A 23,297-nucleotide genomic window follows, 5' to 3' on the forward strand; every position below is an offset into this window, starting at 1 on the left:
TAGCCTAAGTTGGCATCTATCAGGACCAGCAAATACCAACACAAATCAACAATTGGCACAGACCTCAATATGAACAAAGAATTTGAGTATTGGTGAGCAAGAAACATCTACAAAGATTGAATACCACATTCACTCAGTCGGCAGTTCTATTGTCTGCATGTAGAGTGGGTTTAAGAGCCAACTTTTAGGAAGGTATAACCATCATTAACAAGTCATTACCTGATGTACAAGAAGGGAATAAATCACTGCTCCTTGCCTTATTATGCTCTGAAGAAGGCAGAAGTACTTAGTGATGCATCAGATTGATTTGTGGACTATGTTGCCCAGATATGAAATATCGTTCATCTTTAATCGTTTTCCAAATTGTTCCCTCACTAAAATACAACAAATAAAATCTAAGAAATAGTATGAGAGGTGGAAGTTTTGTCATACTAGCTGTTTGGTTATACATTGCTCATCTTCAAAACCAACTGACTGTTTTTCACTCACACACACACACACACACGCAAACAGAAATCCGATGGTATGGATTCAAATAAGAACGAGAGAAGGCCATCCAATTTACTGTAAGTGTTAGATCTTTTTTATACAAATTATTTTGAATACTTCAGCTGATCTGGCACTTACAGTGCTCCTGTATTATGTAGCTGGCACCATGTGATAGTTTACTTTGTGTAAATCACCACTCTCAACACATATCCTCCATAGAATTAAGGCAAGCTTTCACTTTACCTCTTTGTCAGTCACTTTATCAAATTCTTACTAAAAATAAAGGTAAGCAACTTAAAGCATCAATTTGTTACTCATTCCAAATCAATCCAATACTGTCTTAAAATTATAGAGGGCGATTTTCCAAAGGGTTCTCCTGCTTATCTGCTGTAACTTCAATGGGTGAGTGGACGAACCCCCATGGAAATTGACCCCTTTAATCTCACTGAAGCCATTCGATTTGTTTCCCTTATAACAGAGCCCAACAGTTCCTCTCACAATAAATGTCAACTTAACATGTCTATAATTCACAGGATTATGATTCTAATCTTTTTTAAAGACTGCAGTAACATTGGCAACTTTACAATCTTCTGCTGCCATTTCTGTGCCCAAAGAGTTGCCGAGCATTTTTTTTCCTTCCAATTTTCTCCTTTCCTCAAGCAAGTGATTCAAGCAATATAACAATCGTAAAAACATAGAATGATTCAACACAAAAGGAGGTCATTTGGCCCATTGTGCCTTCCTTCAGACAATGGTGGCCTTCCAGTACCAAATGGTCATTCTTCATATGTCAGTCTAAATGGTGAATGCTGATGGCCATGAATCTATATTGTGATCACTGGTACTCCAGGATTGGGTATTTATGTTGAATGGCCTCCTTCTGTGTTGCATAATTCTATTATCTCCTGACTCCGCCACTGCCTCAGCTCATCTGCTGCTGAAACCCTCATGCATGTGTAACCCCTTCACGGTTCTCTAGATATATGTGAGATGTGGTCTCTGTTGTAGACAGTATTCTATAGTCCAGTAAGGAGATCACTACTACAATGGCTTAATTCTAATTATCTTACTTTATAGTTTTAACGTCAGACAGTATAAGAAGATTACAGGTCAATGAACTAAATTAGACATTTGCATACATTAGAATGAATCTAGACATAATAAACATACATTCTCCATTTACATGGATTCAAAGGAGAATCTGTCCCTGTGTCCAAATTCGAGTGCACTCTTTCGTTGGCGCGCTTAAGTTAGAGCTCATGGTATGTATAATGTCTGCAAGACTTACGACTCCAAACCCCTTCGTTGAATTCTCTTCATGATCACTGAATCCCACTTTGAGTTCTGGATGCAGAGCTACTAATACGAAGGGCGGCGGCCGAGTTTGGAAGCCCGGGACGGGATGCGGCAGCCATTTGCCTCCTGAGCCCTCTTTTCAGAGCTCCTGCCCTCTTTTCTTCCAGTCGCTCCCGCTCTCGGGCTTCGCTCTTTTAAACTGCCGGGCTCTGCTCCCGCTCTCGGGCCTCTCGGGCTTCACTCTTTTAAACTGGCGGGCTCTGCTCGCGCACTCGGGCCTCGCTCTTTTAAACTGGCGGGCTCTGCTCATGCTCTCGGGCCTCGCTCTTTTAAACTGCCGGGCTCTGCTCGCGCTCTCGGGCCTCACTCTTTTAAACTGCCGGGAGACTGCACAGCCTCACTGTCTGCAACAGTTGATACTGGTGCAGAATTATGGAAAGTCTGCTCTTAGTCACATTGTGTCCTTAAAAGTTCTTGCCATACCTTCACATGGGCAACTTTAACCCAGGGATTTATAACAATGATAATACAGTGTCTAAGTTAAAGATTGATAACCATACTTAGCGTACATAACATTTCCAGTGGGTATTACACTCCCCCCCCTACCAAATATAGGCATGTCCCCATGACTAATGAACTTTACACATAAGTGGTTGCATGCTTCCCAACCATGTATAAAGGGAGGTAACATATCGAACCGTAGGGGCTATCATTACACTTGGCACTCCGAGTGTACTGTATGTCAATCTTTCAGGAACCTTCTTAGCTCGCTGTGAGCTCCTTATTTCGGATACCCAGTTTTCAGTTCCTTCAACTACGTTGGAGGCATTGGTTCCTTTGTTATCATGCCTTTCAGTCTCTTTTATCTCCTTCTCGGAAGCATCTGGTTCTTCCCAGACCATGTCCAAGTCTGAGCTAAATGGTTCAGACAATTCATCCAGATTCTGTCTTATGCGGCTTTCTTGGAGGTCGTACCATAGATCCCATTCTTCATCTTCCGACTCATCAGGTTCCTCATGATCCACACACTGTGTCATGGGTTTTCTGTCTTCTGGAACAAAGTTTTCCTGGTTTCTCGTTCTTTTCCTTCTTCTTCTCTGCAGGGTTCTCCTACTAGGTGTCGGCTCATTATCCGCTGGCGGATCCAGATGCACTTGCTGTCCCAATGGCAGGATATGATTCCGGTGCAGTATTTTTATGGGTCCATTCCCACCTGCAGGTTTTAGCCGAAACACAGGTAGTTGTGACATTTGACTTTCAACAATGTAAAGTGTAGAAGCCCAGCGGTCTGCTAACTTATGTTTCCCTTGAAGTCCTAGGTTCCGTATGAGAACTCGGTCACCAGGCATGAGTTGGGAAAAACGGATCTTCTGGTCATACCTCTGCTTATTTCCTTTATTCTGTTTGGCAGAAACAGACTCAGCAAGTTCATAAGCAGCTTGCAATTCCTTTCTCATGTCAGATACATACTTGAGGTAAGTTCTCTGTGATGTGCCATCACTGGATACTCCGAAACACAAATCCACCGGCATCCTCGCTTCACGTCCAAACATGAGGTAGTACGGTGAAAAACCAGTAGCGTCATTTCGGGTACAATTATAAGAATGAACAAGATGTCCAATGTGCTGACTCCACTTGTTCTTTCGCTTTGAATCCAGCGTTCCAAGCATGTCTAACAAAGTACGGTTAAACCGCTCAGGTTGAGGATCTCCCTGAGGATGGTATGGAGTTGTTCTTGACTTCTCAATCCCGAGCATGGACAATGTTGTGTATGTAACCGTTTACCTTTAAGGGAACTATAGAATGTAACCGTTCGCCTTTAAGAGCACTACTTTAGGGTGGCACTATCTATTGGCTCATGTATACTGTAATACCGATAGTGACCACACCAGTATATAAGGGTTGTGATACGTTAACTAGGGCAGAATCGCCCGAGCCTCTGAATAGTAAAGACGTGTTTTATTTTGTTAACAGTGGAGTCTGTGATTATTTATAATACAACCCACAGACTTAACATTGGCGACGAGTCAGGATTCGAACCCTGCGGCAGTTGTTCCACGGCGGCTTCGTCCGAAGACAGGACGTTGAAGAGAGGTTTCAATCCGCACCAGTCTGGAACCGACAGGCTGGAAGCGACAGGCATTAGGACCCTGAAGCCTCCATAACCTCGTGGGTAAGCCGCAGCGTTGGCTGCAAAGACAGGGCGATCGCAATCCCTGATAAGAGCCGCGGTGAAACGCGCGAGCGGGTAAGCCAGAGCCCGGGAGGGAGCGAGCAAGAGCCGCGCGAGCGGGTGAGCCAGAGGCCGGGGGCCGCTTTCAAGTGCGAGGCGCAGCCGGGCCATCGATCGCATCCGCTGATAAGGCCCGCACTCGCCCTGAAAGTCAGCGTCGGGGAACGGGTGATAACCGCCATTGAAGTGGGCGGAGAGCGCCGAGAAGCGCGGGAAAACCGCCATCGAAGTGGGCGGGGAGAGCGAGAAGCGCGGGAAAGCCGCCATTTTTCGCGGGGAAACCGCTGAAGAAGAAGGAAGAAGCGGGAAACCGCCATCTTGGAAATTATTAAGAATTTCAGGAAAGTAATAAGATTTTTCAGAAAGGCTGGTGTGTTCTCAAGAAGAGAGGGAAAATAAGTATAAGTACAGCAATACTTGTGGTGTTCTCAAGAAGAGAGAAGAAAATTAATAATAAGTAAAGTAATACTTGTACTGTACTCGAAAAGAGAAGAAGATGCCTAAGCGAGGAAATATTAATGATTTTAATGCTGAAATAGAAGACAGGGCCACGTATGGGGAACGCATAGGAATATATTGCGTAGCCATATACGACAAGGCAATAACTTTGTTAAATTCGATGGGAGCAAAAACATACGGGCTTTTGAAACATCTAATAGCACCAGTTAAACCAGTGGACCAGACCTTCGAAGAGATCGTAGCAGTGCTGAAGGATCACTTGAACCCCACACCGTTGATACTGGCTGAACGATTTAAATTTTACACCAGAACCCAGAGGCAAGATGAAAGCAATGCGGAATACTTAGTCGAACTGCGTAAGCTAGCGAAATACTGCCAGCTTGGAGGGAATTTGACAGAGGCGCTGCGGGACAAGTTCGTATGCGGCTTGGCCAAAGAAGGAACGCAGAAGCGACTCCTGGAGGAAAACGACCTCACACTGGACAGGGCTGCCCTCATAGCTTCATCGCACGAAGCCGCAGTGAAAGGAACGGCGGAAATGCAGCTAAAGGCGGCGGCACTCGGGGTGGACCAAATGACTGCAAGCATTTCCAAATGCTACCGTTGTGGAAAGACAACGCACGACCAGAATCAGTGCTGGTTTAAGAATCAAGAGTGCAGGAAATGTGGCAAACTGGGTCACATCGCGAAGGTATGCAGGTCCGGAAAGAAGACCAACAAGCAAAGGAAGCCACCACCACAAGGAAAGTACAACAAGGTGCATCAGGTGGCTGAAAAGAGTTCAGACGAACAAAATTCAGACTCAGACCCAAACAGCCAGGAGTTGGATAGTCTGAGAATCCACAATGTGGGTAAAGTAACTGATCTACAGACGATCTGGGTCACACTAAAAATAGCTGGAGTCCAAGTACGAATGGAGCTGGACACGGGATCAGCTGTATCAGTCATCAACCAAAAGGACTACCACCGACTATTCTCTCACATACCCTTAAGAAATACCAAGTTTGTATTACAGACATACACGGGGCATCGCGTATACCCCATGGGGAAAATAAGAGTCAAGGTGAGAGATAGGGGTAAAGTACACCCAAGAATGAATTTGTACGTACTACCTGAGGGAGGACCACCACTTCTAGGACGGGAGTGGATCAAGAAAATAGACATGGAATGGCACTACCGACAAGCAATGACGAGTGAGGACTCGGTGCAGACAAGCAGCTCAGACTCTGAGCCGGAAGACGATAAGTCCAGCTTATGTATGAAAAACAAGGTTAACATTAACTCACGGACTAAGGTTGGAAAATCGATGGCGTGCATAAAGACAGAGAATTCTGAGTCTGTTCAAGCTACAGACATATGCATTACGGAGGAACACCGGGCTCGAACTCAACGCTATTTCAAAGTACAACAACAATTAGAACAATTAAGTTACCGCCTCGTACAAGAGATGAAAACAATGAAAAAGTTCTATGACACCGAATGGGAGAGTCTGGAAAGACAACAGAACCTACTGGCTCAAGCAGAGAGCGACCATAGAGCCATCGTGACCAATTACCGATCACATCTCCCTGATGATGTTCAGGGGTTAGAATATTTGCATGATCTAGAGATACAGCAGAAGGGCAAATCACGCTGCACTGAGGATTTTGTTCTGCAATTAGAGACGGAGCTAGTGCAGGCAAAGTTAAGAGAAGTTGAATCACAGGGTGCTCTTAAGGAGATGCAGAAACAAATCTTGGACATGGAAAAGAGAAACGCTTCTTTACCTGATGAGAATAATGTGGCCATGTTGCAAGAGGAGCTTATAGGGGCGAAACTGAAAGAAGCTAAGCAAAGGATGTTGGAACTTGAAACGCAGAACCAAATCAGCGGTAATCAGCTATGTCAAGCAGAGAAGGAGTGCAAGGGTCTACATGAGAAGGTGCAATATCTCTCAGCCCAAAATAAGGGACTACTCACTCAGTTAAATGAAAGTAAACGGGAAATGGCTGAGATGGACTGCAAGAATAAAGAAGAGTTGATGGCAGTGAGACTTCGAGAGGCAGATAGCATAGCAGCCTTGGCTGAACTCCAACAGGAAATTGCGAAAGAAACAAATGAAGAGGAATCTTCAGGAAGCCAGGATTTTATTCCAGTTCTTCTCTACGACTCCTTACAAGCAGAGTGCGAGAAGTTGAAAAAACAGTATGAACAGGCCCAGACTACAATTCTGGAGGGGGTTAACTCAGCAACCTCCGAAAAGCTAGTTTCGTTGGAAGTATATGAGCAACTAAAGGTTGAACATGAGCAAGAAGTCCAAAGGCTGCAGGAAATTCTTGAGGAGCTCAGGGCCAAGACAGACTCATCGGTAGAAGTTCCATACATAGATGAGGATGTAGAGGTGAAAGACATGGCAGAACTCATAAAAATATGGAAGGAAGCCCAAGACAAATATGAGGCGGCAATTACCGAGGTTGACCGACTTGAAGAACAGTTTCAACTGGGAATGGGCCCTGAACATGAGCTAGAGAGCATCGAGGCGCAACTTCTCCAAGCACTGGAAGCCAAAGTACAAGAGGAAGAGAAGATGAAAGCATTGGAGAAAATGATGGATGAAATGAAGGAGTACGCTGAATTACGTCCAGGGGAACAGGAGAATGGGGAAACAGCTACTTCAGTAGAAGGATTAAATAGCCTGATAACGAAATCCCTGACGGAAGGGAAAGGATTGAACGCACAAATGAGGCCAGGAGGGAAGGAAGGGCAGACATCCGAGGAAGAGCAGGATGAATATGATTGCTTGAAGAAGGGTTTTGACCTGTTGAGTGACACCGAATGTTATGAGGATGTGGTCTGCCCAAATTGTGATGGGAACTCCCAAAGTGCTGAAATCCTGAGGAAGCACTTAAGGTCTAAGGAACATAGAGAGTTGGTGGCGCTACAGATGGCAGCCGGGAAAAGAGCTCGGAGAGTTTCAAAAAGGCAGAAAAGAAAAAGAAGAAGCAGAAAATAATAACTGTTTAAAATATTATTACTTCTACTACCTCAGTCCGAACACTACGAAAGGTGCTAAATTTGTAAAAAAAATCCAGGGACATTATCAAGACAGCCAGTGGGTTGTATAAGTCCGCACTGCTGGTTCAACAGGACGAAAGTACAAGCTGTTAAAAAAAAAAAAAAAAGGCTATGGAGGATGCTGTCTGGAACGAATTAATACCAGAGACTGAATTTATGAACTGTTCCCACAGAGACTGAACCTGTAAACTGATTCCACTGAGAGTATGTTTGTAAACTGTTATATGACGTTGACTCCATCGAGAGTATATCTGCAAACTGTTTATATAAAGTTGAAGATTGTATGTTTAACGGGATTCTGTAAGTAATAAGCTAGGAAGGGAGGAGTGTTGTGTATGTAACCGTTTACCTTTAAGGGAACTATAGAATGTAACCGTTCGCCTTTAAGAGCACTACTTTAGGGTGGCACTATCTATTGGCTCATGTATACTGTAATACCGATAGTGACCACACCAGTATATAAGGGTTGTGATACGTTAACTAGGGCAGAATCGCCCGAGCCTCTGAATAGTAAAGACGTGTTTTATTTTGTTAACAGTGGAGTCTGTGATTATTTATAATACAACCCACAGACTTAACAGACAACAACTCATGTTTAAGTCTACTTTCAAAGTCTCTACCTTGATCACTGTGTATTCGCTTTGGCAGCCCATAGTGGATGAAGTATTTCTCCCACAACACTTTGGCAACGGTGTATGCTTTCTGATCCTTTGTGGGAAAAGCTTGGGCGTAGCGAGTATAATGATCTGTAATGACCAAGACATTTGCGGTATTGCTGGAATCGGGTTCGATGGACAGAAAATCCATACAGACAAGGTCTAGAGGTCCATCACTTTGCATGTGAAACAGAGGAGCAACTCTTTTAGGTAAAGTCTTTCTCTGGACACAACGTGCACAGGACTTGCAGAACTCCTCAACCGCAGACTTCATACGCGGCCAATAGAATCTGTCCTTGACCAACCCATAGGTCTTATCTACTCCCAGATGACTTGCGTCATCATGCAAAGACTTCATCACTATTTCCCTGTACTTTTCAGGCAGGACCAACTGTGAATGACATGGTTTAGTGGGTGGGTGAGTGATTCTACACAACACTCCCTCTTTAATTTCCAAGTGGTCCCATTCTCTTAGGAGCAGACGACAGTCAGGATGTTTTGATTTGTCGATCCGTGTAATATCACCCAGACGGAGAGCTGAAAACACCTCATGAATACAGGATCCTCCTGTTGTGCTTTGGATATTTCAGATGGTCACAACATGGGTAAGTTTTGTACATCCAAACTGGAAAGGTTGCAAAATGCCTGGGGAACAGCATGCATTGACGCTCCCAAGTGGTCAATCTCTCAGGCATGAAATGGATTCTTTGGTCCAGATACCACGGACATCTGACACATTACTTTCACATCTGCTGAAGCAACATCTTTCCACTCTGGTTTCTGGTAGTGTGGGCGACGAGACAGAGCATCTGCGTCAATGTTCTGGTTCCCAGGTCTGTACCTGAGACTAAAGTCATAAGCAGATAGTGCAGCAAGCCAGCGGTGGCCGGTGGCATCAAGTTTTGCCGAAGTCAACACATAGGTTAATGGATTATTGTCTGTCCTCACTTCAAACTTCGCTCCATACAGATAATCCTGCAGCTTATCCACCACCCCCCACTTCAACGCCAAGAATTCTAGCTTATGAGCTGGGTAGTTACGCTCTGATGGCGTAAGACTGCGACTGATGAATGCTACAGGTCTCAGCCCTGCTCCTTGGTCCTGATACAACACACCACCCAACCCTTCTTGAGTGGCATCCACGTGTAGCACATATGGCAGCTGTGGGTTTGCAAAAGCCAACACGGGGGCTTGAGTAAGACTTTGCTTTAAGGTGTGGAAGGCCTCTTCGCATTTCTCATCCCATCTAACACCAAAAGGCTCAGAGGGTTTGAAGTAGTCCTTGTTCTCTTTACCTTTAGCCTTTTTCTTCCTCTCGGCTGGTGGGAGGTAACCAGCCAGCAGCTGATTCAGAGGATGGGCCACTTTGGAGTAATCCTGCAAAAAGCGCCTGTAATATCCGCAGAACCCAAGAAATGACCGCAAGGCAGTCACTGTGTTCGGTTTGGGCCATGTGGTAACAGCTTCGATCTTGGATGGATCTGTGGCTACTCCATCCTGTGATACAATATGCCCCACATAGGACACGGATGTTTGGCAAAACTGACACTTGTCCAATGATAGCTTGAGACCTTCATCCTCCAGGCGACCAAGCACTTTCAGCAACCAAGCTTCGTGTTCTTCAAGGGTTGCCCCAAACACAATGATATCATCCAAGTACACCAATACTTCGAGCAAGTTCATGTCCCCAACTGTTTGTTCCATTATTCTTTGAAAAGTTGCTGGAGCGCCTGAAACTCCCTGTGGCATTCTTTCAAGTTGGTAGAACCCAACTGGACATATAAAGGCTGTCTTTTCTTTGTCCGATTCACTCATCGGTATTTGGTAGTATCCACTTCTGAGATCCAACACACTGGACCACTTGCTTCCATTAAGACAAGCCAGTGCATCCTCAATTCTTGGAACGGTGTATTGGTCGGGAATAGTACGTCTGTTAAGCATCCTAAAGTCCACACACATCCGAATCTTTCCGTTTTTTTCCTCACCACCACTATAGGAGATGCATAAGGACTCCTGGACTCGGTAATGATCTCAGCTTCTTTTAACTGCGACAGGTGCTGTCTCACTGCTTCGATGTCAGCTGGTGCCAGCCGTCGAGACCTCTCCCGAAAGGGTTTATCCTCGGTAATTCTGATAGAATGGCGAGTACTCTTACTACAACCAACATCAAACTCATGAGTAGAGAAAACTCCTCTCCGCTCCATCATCTTCCTGACTAATCGGTCCTTCCATTCTTTAGGAATGAATGAATCTCCAAAGTTGAAGGAGGAGGGTGTCAGATCTCCGGTTGAGTTAACTTTGGACTCTTCCTTCACATGTGACGACAGTACATTTACAGGAAACAGATGCGCAATCGGCATTCCTTTCCTCAATGTGATTCCTTTGCCTGACATATTCCTCATGGTCACTGTAACTCTCCTTGACAACACAACTGTCGGGGTCTGCAACTCTGGTCTCACCAGAAGCTCATTTGGAAACCGTGACTCTTCTGCAGGATCATCAGGTGACTCTATCAGAATGGCTTCAGTACCTGGCGTTCCAGGGAATTTTGGTATCCCAGGGATTCTAGCCACTCCTCCAGGACGCAGGGTGATAGGTTTGGCTCGAACGTACCACACAGTTCCTCTTTTGCTATCATCTACGTCGGAAGAAAGTTCAGGCAGTTTCTCAAAAGCCTTTTTGAAAACAGGGTGAATGTGTCTGGTGCTCAAGAAGTTTTCACCTCCCTGCTCTTTGCAGCTTGTCAGGAGTCGTCTCACTATGGGTGCATTACTGCCAACCAGTATGGAAACCTTACCTTTCACCATGGGGTCAGGGCAAACCAACACAAGTGCATCAATGGTCTCAGTGGTCCCTACATCAGCTTCCAAGAACTCCAACCTCAGCGACAAATAGCCATCATATGGGTAATCAGCACGACTAAGGCCCCAGATCTGCAGAAGACTGATTGGGGTTAACGGCAAATGCGTCAGGTAGCGGTCATAGAAGGATCTGTACAGTATGGTAACCTGAGAGCCCGTGTCGAGGATAGCTTTAGTATAAATGCCTTCAATCTGTATTGATACAGCAGAACTCGGCCCTACTAAACCTTCAGGTATGATGTCTTTCATATCCCCTCGTCTATTATTGCACTTAGCGGAACGTGTCTTAACTACAGGGACAGCAGGCCGTTCCGTTACTGTGCCCCTTTGTAGTTTCCCGACTTCTTGGTAAGTTTTATGAGACGGTCATTTACTTTGTTTAGATTTTCCTCACCTCTACATTCTCGCTTGAAATGTCCATCCTTTCCACAGTTATAACAAAAGACTCCAGGTCTATCTCCTTCATGGGGATATCCTTTAGAGGAATCATTCATTTTGCTGTTAGACTTCGCAGGGTGTTCAACCTTTTGCACCCGTGCGTCATCCCTTTCTGTGTTGGGCTTAGACCGAAAATATGCCATCTCGGCTCTCATGACATTTATTTCCTTCTTCAGCTGTTCCATCTCAGGGTTGACATCACCCTTAGGAGTAGGAACTGGAGCAGGAGTCACAAGCTTGGACATCACAGCACTCTTTGCTACATTCAGGGCCTGAAGCATATCCTCCTCCTCTCTGACTTCCCTTAGCAGCTCAGTGAAGGTAGGTGGATCTCGCAACTTATGGGTCATGCGTATGCGAAGAGCAGTCACGTCTTCGAGCAATGCACCTCGCACAACCTGTTCAATGCGGAACCGATTCATTTCAGGCAACTCAATCCCTCTTTTCCGTAACATACAATGCAGCAGTTTGTCTATTCTCAGCAGATAACTGGACAGCTTCTCTCCCTCACACTGGAATGTGCTTCTGAATCTGACCATCAAATCTGAAATGGTTTCGGTAGTTCCAAAGGCAGTTTCTAGAGCCTGCATGTAGTCAAAGGAAGTAGCAGAGGTGTTCTGCGCCTTTAAGAATCTTACAATGTCAGCAGCAGGACCCTTAAGGCTTTCTACTATTCTCTGCCTCTTCACATTGTCACTGCACTGCCATTCCTCTAGCAGAGGCAGGGTCTGCTCAGCCCAGGCGTCGTACTCCTCTTCCCCACTGGGAGTTGGTCTCATTCCTGAGAACATACGGAGCTTACAGTATCCCTGAGCCTCGAAGGGCAGATTGGTGCATTTATCCACCAGAGAACTAATGGCACTGACCAACTGAGTGTTCATATCCAGGGCCGAAGGACCTATCAGACCTTTGACATCAGCAACAGTCTTTCCTTCTTGTCTCAAGAATGACAACAACTTGGTCTGAAACCCTTCTTCTTCCTTAGTAGTAATAGGGACAAACTGAACTGGCCAGGGACCAGCCTCTTCAGAAAGCCCAACTGCCTCAGGTAAACCATGACCTCTCAGGTTCTCTGATGTCTGGATCAACACAAATTGCTTCTTGGTAGCTGTATCCAAGCAGCGCTCAACTATCCTAACCTTTCCAAAGGCTTTGACACAATTCAGAGCCCTTAGCAAGACATCATCAGGGTCATCGTTAGCAACACCATTCAGCACAATGGCATGGGTAGTAGCTATCTGCTTCCGTTTGCACCAAGCTTCAACCTCAATAACATCCATCTTTTATGCTCAAACAGCCCAGTAGAAACCACAAACCACTCTCTTAGCAATGAGCATTCAATACTGTTAGATTACTGACATAAATAGACCACAATCCCGGATGAGCCCCCAAAATGTAACCCCTTCACGGTTCTCTAGATATATGTGAGATGTGGTCTCTGTTGTAGACAGTATTCTATAGTCCAGTAAGGAGATCACTACTACAATGGCTTAATTCTAATTATCTTACTTTATAGTTTTAACGTCAGGCAGTATAAGAAGATTACAGGTCAATGAACTAAATTAGACATTTGCATACATTAGAATGAATCTAGACATAATAAACATACATTCTCCATTTACATGGATTCAAAGGAGAATCTGTCCCTGTGTCCAAATTCGAGTGCACTCTTTCGTTGGCGCGCTTAAGTTAGAGCTCATGGTATGTATAATGTCTGCAAGACTTACGACTCCGAACTCCTTTGTTGAATTCTCTTCACGATCACTGAATCCCACTTTGAGTTCTGGATGCAGAGCTACTAATACGAAGGGCGGCGGCCGAGTTTAGAAGCCCAGGACGGGATGCGGCAGCCATTTGCCTCCTGAGCCCTCTTTTCAGAGCTCCTGCCCTCTTTTCTTCCAGTCGCTCCCGCTCTCGGGCTTCGCTCTTTTAAACTGCCGGGCTCTGCTCCCGCTCTCGGGCCTCTTGGGCTTCGCTCTTTTAAACTGCCAGGCTCTGCTCCCGCTCTCGGGCCTCTCGGGCTTCGCTCTTTTAAACTGGTGGGCTCTGCTCGTGCTCTCGGGCCTCGCTCTTTTAAACTGGCGGGCTCTGCTCGCGCTCTCGGGCCTCGCTCTTTTAAACTGCCGGGCTCTGCTCGCGCTCTCGGGCCTTGCTCTTTTAAACTGCCGGGAGACTGCGCAGCCTCACTGTCTGCAACAGTTGATACTGGTGCAGAATTATGGAAAGTCTGCTCTTAGTCACATTGTGTCCTTAAAAGTTCTTGCCGTACCTTCACATGGGCAACTTTAACCCAGGGATTTATAACAATGATAATACAGTGTCTAAGTTAAAGATTGATAACCATACTTAGCGTACATAACATTTCCAGTGGGTATTACACATGCCTTTGTTACCTCTAGGCTTGACTATTCCAATGCACCTCTGGCAGGCCTCCCATCTTCCACCATCTGTAAACTTAAGGCAATCCAAAACTCTGCCGCCCGTGTACTAACTCGCACTAAGTCCCTTTCACCCAACATCCCTGTGCTTGCTGACCTACATTGGCTCCCAGTTAAGCATGCCTCGATTTTAAAAATCTCATCCTTGTTTTCAAATCCCCCCATGGCCTCCCCACTCCCTAACTCTGGTACCTCCTCCAGCCCTACAACCCTATGAAATCTCTGTGCCCCTCCAATCCTGGCCTCTTACACATCCCCAATTTTCTTTGCTCCACCATTGGCGGCCGTGCCTTCAGCTGCCAAGGCCTTAAGCTGTGGAATTCCCTGCCTAAACCTCCCCGCCTCTCTACCTCTCTTTCCTCCTTTAAGACGCTCCTTAAAACATACCTCTTTGACCAAACTTTTGGTCATCTGCCCTAATATCTCTTTATTTAGCTCAGTGTCAAATTGTGTTTGACAACACTCCTGTGAAGTGCCTTGGGATGTTTTACAATGTTAAAGCCGCTATATAAATACAAGTTGTTGTTGTTGTTGGGTAAGAACCAGTTACCTACAGTGACTTTGCCTATGGTTTGCACCAATTTTGGTTAAAACATGGTGTTGATTAACCAGTGGTGTTTTGGCTCTGTGTGTGAGTGTGTGTGTGTATCAGCATGTGTATATGTAGCAGCAATCTCCAACAATAAGCAGGGCAGGAAACCCAGTTAGTCACATAACTAAGGGCCACCATGGATGGTTTTCTACTTTGGGTTTTCCGTCCATTAGTAATCTCATTTAAATGAGCGCATCAAGATTTGGATCACAGGTCACACACAGATTAACCAAAGAGTCTTAGGAGTTGTAAGGCATTTTATTAAGGAGCGGCAGTTTAAGTTAAGTACAACACGCAATCAAGATAGACATAGTAGACATACAACCATGACAAGCAGCTGGTATCGGTCCCGATCGGACAGACGCTGGCGTGCGCAAACAGCCCTTCCTTTCCCTTCACCGTCTGTGCTAACAGCTCTTTAGATATCTCTTTTACTCTCTTTTTAGGGGTGGGCCTAGGGTAGATTTTCAAAGATACAGTCAACAACCTTTCAAGCACACCAACAGCAGACAGCTAGTCTGGAAACAAAGTCACCACCACGGTGCAGAATGTTATAACATCTGCAGGGAACCAAGAACATCAGCAAATTCTAAGCATCCCTCCAATTATTCTAACACCAGTCTGAAGAGACTTTTTTGTCTCAAGTTATTTCTTCCAATTCACGATTTCTTACACTTTTCCCTTAGAGAAATTTTTGACCACTTTGATGTTGGTACTAATGATAAAAATCTGACACATCCTGATTTACCTGTACTAATATCTGCTTGACACTTCTCAGAACACCTTGCAGCTGCATAACTCAGCATAATTTCAGGACTATGATGAGAACTTTACAAATAATGCAGTCTACACATATAGTTAAATCATTAACTGGCTCATATAATAAATCCCTATGAGTGCAGGATGCAGAGTGACAATTATTGGGAGGGATGATCTGATAACATAGTTATTAGTGAGGAATCTATCATAGATGGTTGGCTGGTGACCCCGAGAAGTTAAATGCATACACAGCATAGTATGTCTGTGGCATGTGTCACAGCATGCAACCTTTAAAAGAGACATTGTCACATTATGTATTGCCACGACTGCACATTAACATTAATATGCTATTACTCACGTCATCCCATTTACTCTCCTGACACATGGAGCATGTAAGTGTTCAGTTGATGGAAAGTCCCAGAGCAAGAAGACGAGTACAATGAGCTTTCAACTTCCCCACATGTCACCAACACAGCAGACACATCATCCACTTCATTCGTTAGCAATGTAGAAAAGGGTTCACTCAAAGAAAGAAATATTTCTGTGAAGGTGCCACAGTAGAATCTTCCAAGAGCACCAGAAATACTGAGCAGTGGCCTAGCTACTCCAAAGTCTCTGCTAATATGCCTGGGGAGATATGTGAGGGGAAAGTGCTAGCCCATATGTATAATGTGTCCTCTTCATAGGAATGTAGAAGTAAGATTTGTCCAGCCAGCACTTGATCCAGATGCATTTTTCAATTAGGTCATGGCTGACCTGTACCTCAAGTGGATTTACCCACCTTTGTTCCATATCTCTTGATGCCCTTACCTAACAAAAATCTGATAAATTAATTTCATCCATTCACTTGGTAGCATTTATTTATATAATTGTCCACAGAAATCTTTTTATACCTTTTAAATCAACTGTTCTGCATAAAATATGTGCAGGAGCCATAGGAAACATCCAGGTTCTGTACAGTAAGGTAGATATTAATTCACAATAAATGCTGCCACTAATTGAAATATCAGGCTGCATGTGCCTTTTAAGACCAAGTGATATCAGCACTTGCTCATTACTATTAAAATGGAGGGAGCAGTAATCCCAGCAGCAAACAACAGAAGCATTTTTAACTTTGCTGGAGATAAAATAACACTAAATCAGCTGTTGGACAAGGGAGACCATTGGACAATTTATTTCACCCAGTGGAAGACAGCCCATTTGGCAATAGCAGTGTTGTAAAAGCCTTTAATTGGAATTAATTAGAAGAGGGTGATAAACTAATGGCAGAATGTTAATGCTAATAAAGTCGATATCCACAAGGCAGAAAACTAGCAATGTGACTCTACAATCCGCAGCTGATGCTGCTCTCACTCATCTGCCCTGTTTAACCCCTTCTATCAGTGTTGCCAACAGAAAATACACCCATAGGTTGCAATCTTTTGGTTTTTTAACCCAAATACCATTTTACTGTATGGCTAGATTCCTCCTCTGCTGATGGTAGTTTTTAACTGCATTTGATAGATAACAGGTTATTTCAATGAAAGGAAAAAGCAAAACACAATGGGCCTGAAATTGCGGTCAGAGGCTTCCCGCGGGCGAATGCCTTCGATCGGCAAGAAAAGTACGCACCTACCTGGTGCCACCGTATCTTCGGACTCTTGCAATCCTGGGCCTTTAGGCATACTCCTGCCGAAAGGTCCACGTATCCCGGGTCGCATTCGGTTCGCAAGCGTCCCTGGGATCACATGGGCCAGCCCAACCAATCAAAGAGGGGGATTCCCATTATGCTTAAGCGGATTCTATTTACATACGGAATCCCCATAAACATAACAGGAAGCACATAAAAAACACACTTTCACACAACCTAGATAAAAATAAATCATCATTAATTAAAATACAATTTAATTAAACATTTAAAACAAAAATGTAATTTTTTGAAAAATAAATTTAAACATTTTTAAAGGGGCCTAAAATAACCTAAACTAATTTTAAAGGTTTTTGAATGTTTAAATGATTTAAAAAAAATTATTTTAATATTTATTTAAACACTTACGCTGGTAAAAGAAGGCCCTATGCCTGCTTTTACCAGGCGTAAGGGTTTCATGGGTGTTGGATCCGTGATTCGTAGAGTATGATGTTTTCCAATAACTACACGGAGGCTGTAACTTAAAAATCAACAGGTGTTTACTGGAGTAGGGTAGTCTCAAGACTGGCAGTACAGAGGCATGCTCAAGGCTTATATGCAGGTGTGGTCACTGCCGGTACTACAGTATACAGGAGCTGTAAAAGTAGTTCTCTCTTAAAGGTACATACACTACAATTCCTCCCCTTTTAGATTACCAGTACCCATAATATTCAAATAACAATTAACACGTTAACATGCACATTAAACAGAAATAGTCCATTTATAGATTCAGTCTTTGGGGCGGCTTCCTGATCCTTTCTGGAAAGCGCCTTTCCTGAGGTTCTTGTTCTTGGTGCGGAGGCGATTCTGGCCCCCTTTTGTCGGTTAGTTCATCAGTTTCCACTGCAACTGTTTCTGAGGTAGACGCTACTGGTATGTCGGGTTCATCCCCAGGTACACGAGACATGGGGTTGACTCGTTCCTGTGACGCTAAGATCTGGTTGACGTGGCGTCTCACAATGTTCTCCCTGACATCCACTGTGTACATTAATGGCCCCTGCTGTGTGCGTATCGTTCCGGGTTGCCATTTCTCTGTTCGGTAGTCACGGGCCAAGACTGGTTGTCCTACATTGAAGCTCCTTGTCGGCTTTTCATTGATGTGCTGGAATTGCTTATCCTCAACATTTCTTCGCACATTTGGTCTGAGCAAATCCAGACGAGATCTCAACCTTCGGTTAAAGAACATCATGGCCGGGGTCTGGTTGGTAACTGCATGTGTCGCATTTCTGCAGGCTAACAGGAAATTGTCCACCTTATGCTGTAGTGAAATTTCATCATCGCACATGGCCTTTATCGCCTTTTTAAAGGTTTGTACGAACCTCTCAGCCAATCCATTTGTGGCTGAATGATACGGACCGGATGTGTAATGCCTTATCCCGTTCCTTCTCATAAATTTCCGAAACACTTCGGACAGAAACTGTGGTCCATTATCAGAGCAAATCTGCTCTGGCAAGCCGTTCCTGGCAAATATGGTCCGTAGGACTGCAATCGTTTTCTCTGTAGTGGCTGAGGACATTTTAATCACCTCAGGCCATTTCGAGTGAGCATCCACTGCTATTAAGAAAATTGAGTCCATGAATGGACCAGCAAAATCAATATGCACCCGTTGCCATGGAGAGGAGGGCCACTCCCATGGGTGTAGACTGTAGAGGGGCATGTGGTGGTGCATTTTGGACCTTCTGGCATCCTGAGCAGCTCTTGGTTAGGTCCTCGATTTGTTGATCGATCCCCAGCCACCACACATAAGCCCTAGCAAGGCTTTTCATTTTCACCCCTCCCAGATGACCTTCGTGAAGCTCATTTAGCACTCTCTCCCTTAACTTGGGTGGAATTACCACTCGGGATCCACACATCACTGTCCCCTGGCATACTGACAGCTGTTCTCTTCTGGATGAGAATGCTGGCAACAGTGAGTCGCCATGTGTTGGCCATCCCCTCACCGTCAAATCATATACCCGAGACAGTGTCGGATCATTGCGGGTCTCCTTCTCTATATCCGCGTTAGTTACTGGCAATCGTTCAATTATTGACGAATAAAATATCTCGATAGGGTCCACTGCTGGTGCTTCCTCCACAGTACGCAATGGCAGGCGTGATAGCCCATCAGCGTTTCCATGCTGTTTCGTGCCTTTATATTCTATTTCATATTGGTTCGCCCCTAGAAAAAGGGACCATCTTTGTAACCGTTGTGCAGTCAACACCGGAACGTCCTTCTTTGGATTAAAGATGGAGACAAGTGGTTGGTGGTCAGTCAGCAAGGTGAACTTCTGCCCATGCAGATAGCGGTTGAATTTTTTTACTCCCCATACTAGGCTGAGGGCCTCCCTGTCAATCTGAGCGTAGTTACGCTCGGCTGAGGTTAGTGACCGAGGTGCAAAGGCTACTGGCCTCTCCAACCCGTCTGGGAATTTGTGCGACAGCACCGCTCCAATACTATAGGGTGATGCATCACATGCCAAACGAATTGGTAGTGCTGGGTTGAAATGGGCCAACACCTCTTTTGATGTGATCAATTCTTTGCACTTCTGGAAAGATCGTTTACGTTCGTCATTCCACTTCCATGGTACCCCCGTTTGCAGTAGGGTGTTCAGTGGGTGTAATACTGTAGACAAATTTGGTAAGAACTTATGGTAGTAGTTCACCAGCCCGAGGAATGACCTCAGTTGTGACACATTTTCTGGTGCTGGAGCCTTGACTACTGCCTCAATCTTTTCAGGGGACTTATGTAACACCTCTTCATCAATAACTTGGCCACAATACGAGATCTGCTTCTGGAAAAACTCGCACTTGTGGCGATTAGCTCGTAGCCCATATTCCTTTAATCTAGTGAGCACCTTCTCCAGGTTGGCGAGGTGATCACTGTCATTTTTGCCCGTCACCAGGATGTCGTCCAAATAACACTGGGTCCCTGGAATCCCTTGCAGGACTTGATTCATTGCCCTTTGCCAAATAGCCGGAGCCGATGCTACCCGAGCACCAGCCGGTTGTATTGGTAGAGACATTTATGAGTGTTGATCGTGAGGTATTCTTTCGAGGCTTCTTCTACCTCCATTTGCAAGTACGCCTGGGCTAGATCAATTTTGGTGAAGCGTTTACCTCCAGATAGCGAGGCGAAAATATCCTCAATCCGTCGAAGCGGATATTGTACCGTGTGAAGGATTGGGTTCACTGTCACCTTAAAATCCCCACAGATGCGGACCTTCTTTGGTTCCCCAGGCGTATTACTCAACGACCTCTTCATTACAGGAACGATGGGTGTAGCCCACTCGCTCCAGTCTACTTTGGACAGTACTCCTGAACGTTCCAACCCTTCCCGCTCTGCTTCGACGGCTGGTCGGATTGCATAAGGCACTGGTCTGGCCTTAAGAAACTTTGGGCTTGCATTTTCCTCTATTTTAATCATTGCTGTTATGCCTTTTAATGTTCCGAGTCCCTCCTGGAATTACTTCTTTTGCGCCAGTTAGCATTTTTGACAGTCGTCCAGGTGTGACGTTGTCTTCCTATTTGGCCTCAACCTTCAGTGCCTGTATGGAATGCCAATCTAACTGTATCTTCCGGATCCATTCACGTCCTAGTAGTGGTGGTCCTCCATCTGGCAATACATATAGGTCCATTTTAGGTATTTCCTGGCCTTTGTATATCACTTTCACCCTTATTTCTCCTTTGGGGTAGACTTTTTGCCCCGTGTACGTCTTCAAGACAATCTCTGTAGCTTTCAAGGGTATATGTGAAAATAGCCGCTTGTAGTCCCTTTGGTTTATGACTGTTAGGGCTGATCCTGTGTCCAATTCCATTTTCACTTGGACTCCGTCTATCTTGAGTGTTACCCAGATAGTCTGGTGATCCTCCATTTTGGTTACCTTATGTAGTTTCAGACAACCCAGCTCCTTGCTTCCGGAGTCTGTTTCACTTTTCTGTTCATCTGAACTACTGTCCATCACCTTATGTACCTTTTTGTACTTCTCCTGTGGAGATTTCTTGCTGTTGGTTTTCTTCCCTGACCTGCAGACTCTTGCTATGTGTCCTGCTTTTCCACACTGTCTGCACACTTGGTCCTTGAACCAACAATCCTTCTGGTCGTGTGTTGTTCTGCCCCAGCGATAACACTTCCCTGCTCCATATGACATTTTATTGGTGCCATATTCTTGCGGTCTCCGTTGTATCTCTGCAGCTCCCCTTGCGGCTGCTTCATGTGATACTGCCATGCTGAAAGCCTTGTCCAGCGTAAGATCCTTTTCTGATAGAAGCCGTTTCTGGGTTCCTTCACTTTGAACCCCACACACAAACTTGTCCCTTAACGTATCTGCTAGTCCCACTCCAAACTGGCAGTGTTTCGATAGCTTGCGCAGTTCTGTTAAGTACTCAGCATTACTTTCGTCTTTATGCTGGTTCCTTTTGTGGAAGTTAAATCTTTCTGCTATAAGCAGTGGTGTGGGGTTTAAGTGGTCCTGTAGGATTTCTACTATGCTTCCGAAATTCTTATCCACGGGCTTCTCTGGGGTTATTAGGTTTCGCAGTAAGCCATAAGTTTTTGCACCCATGGAATTTAACAAAACCAGTACTTTCCTAGCATCTGGCACTTCATTCGCCCTGCAGTACACCTCAATGCGTTCCACATATGTCGCCCAGTCTTCGACTTCATTGTCGAACGCGGAGATACTGCCTCTCTTCGACATCCCTGGGTGTGATTTAACTGTCAAAAATGGCATCTCCCGCGCTCTCCCTTCTTCTCCGCTGGCACAAAATGGCGTCTCCCGCGCTTTCCTTTCTTCCCGCGCTCGCCCTTCTTCACCGCTGCGGCTTCTAAAAATGGCGTCTCCCGCGCTCTCCCTTCTTCTCCGCGGCTCAATGGCATCTCCCGCGCTCTCCCTTCTTCTCCCCGTGGATGCTGTTCAGCCCTTGAGCCCTGGCTGTGCTCTGCGCGTTCTCCTGTGCGCCTTTCCCATTTCCGCCGCTCGGTCCCGAACCTGGCTGCTGCTTTACCCTCTCTCACTCTGTTTTTGTTTTTCCTCGACGCCGCTCGGTTTTCAACCCCCGGCTGCGCCCTGTGCGCTTCACCCTCTCTCTTAACCCGTCGACGCTGCTCGGCTTTTTCTCTGCCATCGGTCGGCTCTAGCCGCCGCTGTCCGGGAAGGGTCTGTTGCCAGTCTGTTGCTGGATCATCGTGGCTGGGGAACCAAGCCCGGCTCTCAACAGCCTCCCCTGCGATGTTCACTCTCTGCCGGATGACTGGGCGGTTGCTCGTCCTCGACGCCCGTGCTTCTGGCCTCGACTTTCTTCCACCGCCCCCCCGGAGCGAATCCTTGAAGGGAAATGCAGAGTTGCAGGTAGATTCGAATCGACCTCGTCGCCACTTTTGGATCCGTGATTCTTAGAGTATGATGTTTTCCAATAACTACACGGAGGCTGTAACTTAACAATCAACAGGTGTTTACTGGAGTAGGGTAGTCTCAAGACTGGCAGTACAGAGGCATGCTCAAGGCTTATATACAGGTGTGGTCACTGCCGGTACTACAGTATACAGGAGCTGTAAAAGTAGTTCTCTCTTAAAGGTACATACACTACAATTGGCATTCGCCGGGCAGTAGGCAACCCTGTGCCAGCGAATGTCCATTTCCTGCAGATTCTTATGATTGGTCAAGCTGAAACTTGACAGATCGCAAGTTCTGGGTTTTCACACATGCGCAGCACACACTGAAACCGGAACTCGCGGGGCACTTACGACCACGTATGCTGTGCATGCACAGTCATAGGCCAATAGAGTGGGAAGTCATGACTGGGTGAGTCAACAGTGTCACAAACCATTCCAATTACCTCATTCTGCCTGCAATGGGTAAATGGCGACTGTTACCATTAACGTGTGTGGCAAAATAATTTGCATTGATGGTCACGAGTAATATTTTTGAGGAAATAATACCCCAAATGGACTTTGGAAAGTGCTATAATGTAGTATACCCACACTTCCAAAAAGCCTTTGTTAAACTTCTCCATGAAAGGTTGCTATACAAATAAGATGTTATGCATATCCTGGGAAAAAACTTAATTAGATAGTTCAATTAAGGAATTGAATAAAAGAGGGGAAGCAGCAGGTACTAGTAAACGGAGTGATGTTGGGCTTGGTGGATGTGAAATGGAGGGATAGGTGGTGGGGCCCCTAATATTTCTAATCCGCATAAATGTCCTGGGATTGGAAACCCAATGCAAGTGTTAATCAAACTTGTGTATAATACTAGATTTTTGGGTGTTGGCGTAGTGTCTGATGAAACAGGCAAGCATTTACAGAAGGAATCTGCAAGTGAGCATAACTATGGCAACTTAAATTCAATACAGATAAGTGGAAGGTTACACACTGGAGG

General features: G+C 45.3%; 1 pseudogene; it reads right to left on the reverse strand.

The window, feature by feature from the left end:
- Window positions 1–16,975, reverse strand: part of LOC147108603 (uncharacterized) — a 118,690-nt pseudogene extending 101,715 nt beyond the window's left edge.
- Between the last annotated feature and the right edge of the window lie 6,322 nt (window positions 16,976–23,297).

This window comes from Somniosus microcephalus, chromosome 13 (assembly GCF_052327205.1).
Source record: "Somniosus microcephalus isolate GS21.2 chromosome 13, FLI_Smic_1.0, whole genome shotgun sequence".
Classification (NCBI taxonomy): domain Eukaryota; kingdom Metazoa; phylum Chordata; class Chondrichthyes; order Squaliformes; family Somniosidae; genus Somniosus; species Somniosus microcephalus.